Consider the following 8,231-nt stretch of genomic DNA (forward strand, 5'->3'; position numbering starts at 1 on the left):
TTTTCAAGACAGTTTCTCATTTTAATACACTAGAAATCTTGTCAATCCATAAGCAGAGCCATAGAAATGCTCTTAAAACACGAATATTTTCATATGGAGCGTTTGGGAAAACAGTGATGGTGAGACAACAAAGTGTTTCAGAAGACGGACCTGAGTGGGGAGCAACATGAGTGACGAACATGATACTTGAACTCAGACTAAGCAGAAGACAGTGGATATTGTAAATGTGGTGCTCCGTCTGCTGTCTCTTGTACGTGCCATCTTCCCCACTCTCCTTCGTTTATCATTGTTACCATTTGTTTTTCATGGTGAGCAGAGCAACGCAGGCCAGTGAGAGGGAAATGAATGTACACACGAAACCTTCCCTTACCTCGCTCCATTTTCTGTTTGAGGATAGACTATAGCTTTAAAAGAAGAGGTAAAGAGAAAATGCACAAAACACACATACACTCTCTCTCTCTCTCTCTCTCTCTCTCTCTCTCTCTCTCTCTCTCTCTCTTATTGAAATAACTAATGGTTAGCTCAAGATTAGAGGAAATGATGGAGTCTAGATTAAATACGAGAATTTATTTGATTTATTTTATGAGAGAAATTAGGACAGACTAAACATTTAAAAAGGAAAAGTAAGATAAGTATTACCTATTGATATCCGGAACGCAGATTTTATAGTTACGCTTTTTTTGTAACACGTAGCAGGAAGTAAGACATTTCATTGACCCATTCACAGGTCCCACAAAGCAGCCTCTCTTCAAGGTAACAGCTCACCTGATCTCTGACTGCTCAAACTTCACTCTTAGTATTAGGTATCAAGGAATGCCTGTACTCGATCTCTTAATGGTAAATCATATGCCCAAAACTGCTGAGTATCTGATGTTGTCTTGGTTATTAGCTGACTTGCATATTTATTCAGGAAAAGATAGTGGTTCGAAACAAAGATTAGTAGTTTTTCTATAGCTATTTATTTAAGACTGATGTTTGATTATAATGTATAGATATTTGCTATCAGATCTATTAGTGTTACGGCGCCACCTGTTAGTTAGTGCGTTACGTTGTTACCGTGACGTGTTGCAGCTGATTCTTGTTACGTTTAGTCTGTTACCTGAAACGCGAATCTCAGAGGAGTGATGCCTGTATATTGAGAAACGCTTTGCTCTCTCACCGATACTATATTTCAAAGGCCACAGAGATAATTAACCAGTCTCAACACTTTTTTCCCGTTTAAAAGCGCAGAATTCTTGTTGATATATTACTTAAACTACAAAAGAAAACCTTAACCCCCTTCAGTACTGGGACGCATTTTTACCACGAGTTTTCGATATGACTAGACGATTTCATTTACATTAAGAAGGCTTTATGGAGGTCAGAAGATTAATGGCCTGAATCTTCGCTATTTCAATCCTCACATGAGTTTCTGAAGCAGTAAAGATCGTCTAATATCAAACAGAATAAATATGAAGACGTGTCATGGTAGTGAAGGAGTTAAACATCTGTGTAGCTTCAATTAGAGCCTTTTGAAATAGTGGAGGTGCGGCAAGGAAGGAAAGTGTTTCGAACCTTGTCTCGAGCCGCTGTTTCTCTCTGGCATCGTTCATTCATCTCGTTACGCAGTTCGGTAAGTAAAGTTGTTATCTCCGTTCGTGTATCGCAGTATTTGATTCAGCAGATGTGTTTGTTTATCATTTAGTTCATAGTTTATAGTTTTCAAGTGTGAATTGGGGTTTATGGAGGATGTATCTGGTGCAAATAAAGTGAGTCGGGAATGTGTGTTCAGACCACAGTGGAAACCTTTAGCCAGTCACAGCGTAGCATCAGGACACTCTTAGCCAGTGTGAGGCCGGCCAGCTTGAGGCAATGAGAGGCGAGAGATGAGAAACATTACTAGCGGGAGGAAGTCTGCAAGGTGAGGACAGCAAGGTATGTAGACTGCAGTACTAGAAGTTATTTACTACTTATTCACTTCTGCAATTCATTCATCAATCTATTCATCCATTTCAGCACCGTAGACCAAAAAAGTGGATTTATTATTTTTTCTGATTCTTCAAGGGAAACAAAGAAAATGCTGCTGTTTGTCAAATTTTAAAAGCTGTTTTGTTCATTTTACGTGTATAAGCATTACTATATTTCAACACTGCAGGCCAGGTACATGAAATGGCCGCCATGCGAAGGCCGCCCCCTCTCTCTCTCTCTCTCTCTCTCTCTCTCTCTCTCTCTCTCTCTCTCTCTCTCTCTCTCTCTCTCTCTCAACACCGTATTATTATTTCCTCACGTCGTTTCTTTATCACCACTTGGTCACCTCCCTCCTGCCCTTCCTCATCCACCCCTTCCCCCTCCACCAGACTAAGTCTCTTTCCTCTGGGATTCCCTTCCATAAACTTTTTTACCTGGGATGGTTTTTTCCACTCGTTTTTCACAGTTTTTTTTCCTCTCTGTCCGGGATCTCATAAAAACACTTTGCCCTGCGTCACTCGACCTTGCAGATTTCAGAGTGCAAGATCCTCACGCCCGCTAGCTACTCTTGCTCTGTTCAGCGGACATGTGTCAGGGCGGTACTTCTCAAACATTGCTCTCCGCACCTTTACTACTTCCAAAACACTCTGATTGAAGTGGCACGTGATTTTTTTTTACTTTTTTATGGCTATAGTGACAGATTGGCAAGATTTATGCAACATCAATAGGGGAAATACTCTTGAAATCATGGCTAATCATCTCTGTGGCCTTCGAAAATAGCTGGAGTCAGAGAACAAAGTGTTTTTGAATACTTCATTTGTTTAGTGTAGTCTTGCCCTCCTTCTGACTCTATGTGTCATTGCCTCTCACGTGACCTCAAGCCTTTCACTCCTTCATATTCATAGCTGGGGGCGTGTCCTATAACATCGTACACAGGTGCTTGTCCTCTTGTCCTCTGCTTGCGCTGCGTGGCCTTGACTGCGTTGCAAATTTGGGAGAAGGAACCTTACGAGTCTTTTAGGACCTTTCACTACTCTATATGCGAGTCCTACAAAGCTATCCTACATTTCTCACCTTCATTTGTCCTTTGCCCTGCTGCTCGTGCCTCCGGCGGTCTGAGAATTTGAGGATAAAGCGTTAGGTCCTTTCACTATTTTACATTCGCGTCCTACAAACATATCCTACATTCCCATCCTTCACCTGACACTGGTTTTGTGTAGATATTCTCGTGCAGGACTTGATATATGTAGTAAATCAAACCATAACGCCTACAGTATATTTATCAAGACTGGAGTCCTACAAACGCATCCTACATTTGCAAATCTACTTACGTCCTTTGCTTAGCGTGTATATCAAGTGAAGGATTGATCGAATATCTATCCACCAAATCCACCGACCATGACACCTTTCACTGCTTACCGCACGAGTCTTACAAACGTATCCTACATTTACAATCCTATTTTCAGCATTTACTCTACTCGTGTTATAACATTATCTGAATATCTGTGTATCATACCATAATACCTTTCACTCGTTATCACAGGAGTCCTACAGACGTATCTATATATTTTAATGCTATTCTTGCCCTTTATCTTTACTCTGTGTGTCACTTCCCATCCATTCTCTGCGTGTCACCTCCCATCCATTTTTTATCGTCATCCTCTGTGTGTCACTTCCCATCCATTCTCTGCGTGTCACCTCCTATCCATCCTTTATCGTCATCCTCTGTGTGTCACTTCCCATCCATTCTCTGCGTGTCACCTCCCATCCATTCTTTATCGTCGTGCTCCCTCTTAAGACTCGCCTAGAAGCCTCGATCTCTTCCACTTTTTTGGCAAGGATAGTGATTGACGTTTTTCCTTCCCTTTTTTCCACATTTATTACTCAGCTTGATTGCATGTGAAGAAAAAGTTACAGTTTTTATATATTTTTCATATGTTATGCAAGGGAAACAGGAAACATTTTGCCTAAACACGTCACATAATACAAAGGAAATTAATTATATAACATCGTCTGTCAGTTTATTGTCTTTATTCTTTTTATATATATATGTGATTATTTTCAGCCATTCCTTATTTGATTTTAAGAAAGAAAATGAGGATAAAAGATATAACAGTCGTATAAATCTTTTCCTAGAAGATGAGGGAAACAGAAACAATGCTAAGATACCGACTTGGTCTGTCACGTGAGCTTTTCCTTCATAAGCATTTGATTAAGCATTGATTTTTATTAAAGAAAAAAAAAAACCATGCTTTTCCTGTACAATTTATAGAAACGGGAAACTCTTTTAAAAACATCACAGCGCATAAAAAAATCACACAACCTCACTTATTACTTGTACATTTCCAACCACTACGCACTCAATCTTTCTCCAGCCACGATAAAACAATAACATCACTGTATAACCTTTCAGACATCAAATAAATCGAACAGGAAACACATCTAAACGTACCAAGAATCACACTACCTCACCTATCACTGCCGCATTTCCAACCACTACGCACTTAACCTTACTCCAGCTACGGTAAAGATTAGTAACATCATTCATATACCTTTCAAACGTCAAATAAAGTGAAGAGGTAGTATATCTACGCACTTGTGCATTTCCGACATTAAACACTCAACCTTTCTCAAGCTACGGTAAAACAATAACAACACTGTATAACCTTTCAAACGTCAAATAAATCGAACAAGAAACCTCTAAACGTATAAAAGCGCACCAAGAATCACACTACTCCACGTACCAAGTCTTGTACCTTTTCAACCACAACGCACTCGCCACTCAGCCTTACTCCAGCTACGGTAAAGAATAGTAACAACACTTGTATACCTTTCAAACGTCAAATAAAGTGAACAGGTAGTATATCTAAGCACATCACAGCCTCACTTACCACTTGTGCATTTCCAACATTACGCACTCAATCTTTTCTCTAGCTACGGTAAAATAATAGCAACACTCGTATTCCTTTTAAACATCAAGTGAAGTCCAAAGGCAGCACATCTAAACACATCACAGCGTACCAAGACTAACACAACCTCACCATCACTGAAGGATTTTCAACCAGTACGCACCGAAACATACACAAGCTACGATAAAACAATAACAACACTGTATAACCCTTCAAACATCAAGTAAAGGGAGAAGATAGGTAGGGGAAAACACTTCTAAAATGGCCATTGAGCATTAGGCAACCTCCAGCAGCGCGCGTCACTAGCGGCTCCAATAACAATCTGTCCTGACTTACATAACATCAACAGTTCTTTGTGTGCTACAGGTCCGGGTTGCAGCTGGGATCGGCGAGAAGTCACGAGGGTACAGCCGAGGGTCAAACTGAGTACCCTGAAGGATCTTTGTTGTAGGTAAGGGCAGGAAAGTGGTATAGGGGTTATAATAAAAAAGACATGAGCAAAATTCTTAGGATCAGTAGCCAGGATAGAAGTTAGAACCAAAAATGATGGGTTTAAGCGTGAAAAATTCAGATTTAGGAAAGAAATGGGGAGGAACTGGTTCTTGTAATAAAGTGGTTGATGAATGGAACAGACTCAGTAATCATGTTGTTAGTGCTAAGTCAATAGGGAGCTTTAAAAGATTAGATAAATACATGGGTGGGGGTGATAGATGGAATTAAGTAGCTTTGGTCATACAGGGACTGCCACGTGCATGACTGAAAGCCTCTTGCAGCTTCCCTCATTTTCTTATTTTCATATGTTCTTAAGGTACTGAAGGTTTAGCGTGGCCGGCTTGTGTTCGAAAGCTATTATCATGTAAAGGATTTATCGTTTTATTTATTTTTTTCACTAATTTAGCATGAATATTTTTTTTTTTAATCTTAATCGGACAAGCAAAGATACTAACAGATTTCTGAGGTGTTCCTATACTTGGAAACTCTTATGTTCAGGATTTGCAGCTTGAAGCCGTTTATTTTTCACGGTAATTTAGTCTGAGTTTGCATTATTACCTTCTTACCTAACAGCATGAAGGATTCTTGTGATTCTTGTTCCTATCTTTTCAAACAAATTAAGGCATACGTACTGACGGAGTCCTGAGATGTTCCTGTACGTACTTGGACAGTCTATCATGTTCAGGATTTACACCTCGAGACATTTATTTCTTCCACATTGATTTAATATACGAGTTTCCTTCATCATCTTGTCAAACACAGCGAGGGATTCTTCTGATGTTCCTGTAGACTTGAAAACTCTATCATGTTCAGGATCTAGAGCTTGAAACCGTTTACTTTTCCACATTGATTTAGTATAAGAGTTTTCTTTATCATCTTCTTATCTAACAGAGTGAAGGATTTTTGTGATGTTCTTGTATCACTGGGCACTCTGTCATGTTCAGGATTTGCAGCTTGAAGCATTTATTCTTTCCATTTTGACTTAATACGTATATGAGTTTCCTTCGTCCTCTTATAAAAAAAAAAAAAACTGACGGATTCTAGTGATGTTCCTGTATACTTGAAAACTCTTATGTTCAGAATTTACAACCTGAAACTTATATTTCTTCCACATTGGTTATAATATAAGAGTTTCCTTTATCATCTTATCAAACAGAGTGAGGGATTCCTGTGATGTTCTTGTATGCTTGAACACACTATCATGTTCAAGATTTACAGCTCGAAACATTTTTTCCACATTAATTTGATACGTATATGAGCTTCCTTCATCATCTTATCAAAACAAAGTGAAGGAATCTTGTGATGTAGTTGTATACTTGGGCACTCTACAATGTTCAGGATTTACAGCTTGAAACTTTTATTTCTTCCACATTGGTTTAGTATATATGAGTTTTCTTTATCATCTTATCAAACAGAGTGAGGGATTCCTGTGAAGTTCCTGTATGCTTGGACACTGTCATGTTCAGGATCTAGAGCTTGAAACCGTTTACTTTTCCACAATGGTCTAGCCTGAGTTTGCTTTACATTCCTTACTTCCTCATCACGCAGACGAGTTACTGAAGGACCCTCGTGTTGCTCCTGTGCTTGAAAACTTGTATATGTTAAAATTTACTGTTTGAAAGTATTATTCCTCATTCTGGTTTATCGTCAGCCTGTTTTATTGTGTCTCTGGTACAGTATCCACTTCCTCATCACGCAGGCAAGACACTGAAGAACCCTCGTGGTGTTCCAGTGCTTGGAAACTCGTATGATGTGTTTCCAGTTTCATTATTATTCATTTTGGTTTAGTCTGTCTTGGTAATCCTTTGCTTTGCCGTCACACATGTAGCCTTTGCATTCTGAAACGATGGAAGTTACTCTTGAGAGAGAGAGAGAGAGAGAGAGAGAGAGAGAGAGAGAGAGAGAGATCCATAGGTCTCGTATAATTATCACAGTATATAACCTTTATGTGTGTGTGTGTGTGTGTGTGTGTGTGTGTGTGTGTGTGTGTGTGTGTTAAGGCTAAGTCTCGTTTAGTTACCAGAGTATTTTGCAGAGAGAGAGAGAGAGAGAGAGAGAGAGAGAGATTCCTTTGGTTTCGTATACTGTCACAGCACATAACCTTCGACAAACAGTCCTTGTGAGAGAACAACACATTAAAACAAATTTGAGGAAAAAAAAAAAACACAAGCAGTACATTCTAATATTTTCCTTTATTAAACACACACAGGAGCCTCACAACATGACCATTTGGAGCGGGGATAAAACACTAATATGTCTGTACGCCGACACCATGTTTTTTATATTTTTCTTCTTTTTTTCCCCTCAATATTTCTCTTTTTTCAACTAACAACCCGTGTATGGCAACTTTTCTTAAGGTCATTAGTTTCAGTCAGGATTACCAACTTCGCGGCGGGGGTTGGCACGCCTGGCTGGCCACGAAAAAAGGATCGTGCGAGGAGAAGAGTAAGCGCGTTGATAGGTTGTCCTGCAGTGAGTTCCCGAGCCTTTGTGCATTACGTGTCCTGAGCTGACCACGGCATCTTCACACGCCCTCACTCTCGTCCTCCCAGACTCCCGTCTTCCCTCACTCCCCCGCCTGAGTTACTTGTACTGAGTGAAGCATTGAAGCACCACCGAACCTCTGCACCAACGCATCGCCCACCTCGGTTAGTTGATTCAATTTGCTTCCTCTCCTTTCGCCACCTCTCTAGAATCACAAGTTAGCGTTATGTACGTATTGTCTCCTCCAGATGTTTCTATCCCATTTATCTTCATCTATTACTTCCAATCTTTCATTTACTTATTCGTCATTATTTATCGAGTTTTCTATTCTTCGTGTTTTCCTTTGTCACTTCCATCCTTTCATTTATCTACCTGATTTTATCTGTTGGCGATCTTTGT

General features: G+C 39.7%; 1 long non-coding RNA gene across 1 annotated transcript in view; it reads left to right on the forward strand.

Moving 5' to 3' along the window:
• Positions 1 to 1,426: 1,426 nt before the first annotated feature.
• Positions 1,427 to 8,231, forward strand: part of LOC123510703 — a 29,909-nt gene continuing 23,104 nt past the window's right edge. The window contains exons 1-3 of the long non-coding RNA XR_006676580.1: positions 1,427 to 1,914; positions 5,223 to 5,307; positions 7,724 to 7,996. This is a non-coding gene — a long non-coding RNA (uncharacterized LOC123510703). The remainder of the gene's footprint in view (positions 1,915 to 5,222; positions 5,308 to 7,723; positions 7,997 to 8,231) is intronic.

The sequence above is a fragment of the Portunus trituberculatus genome, chromosome 30, assembly GCF_017591435.1.
Source record: "Portunus trituberculatus isolate SZX2019 chromosome 30, ASM1759143v1, whole genome shotgun sequence".
Taxonomy (NCBI): domain Eukaryota; kingdom Metazoa; phylum Arthropoda; class Malacostraca; order Decapoda; family Portunidae; genus Portunus; species Portunus trituberculatus.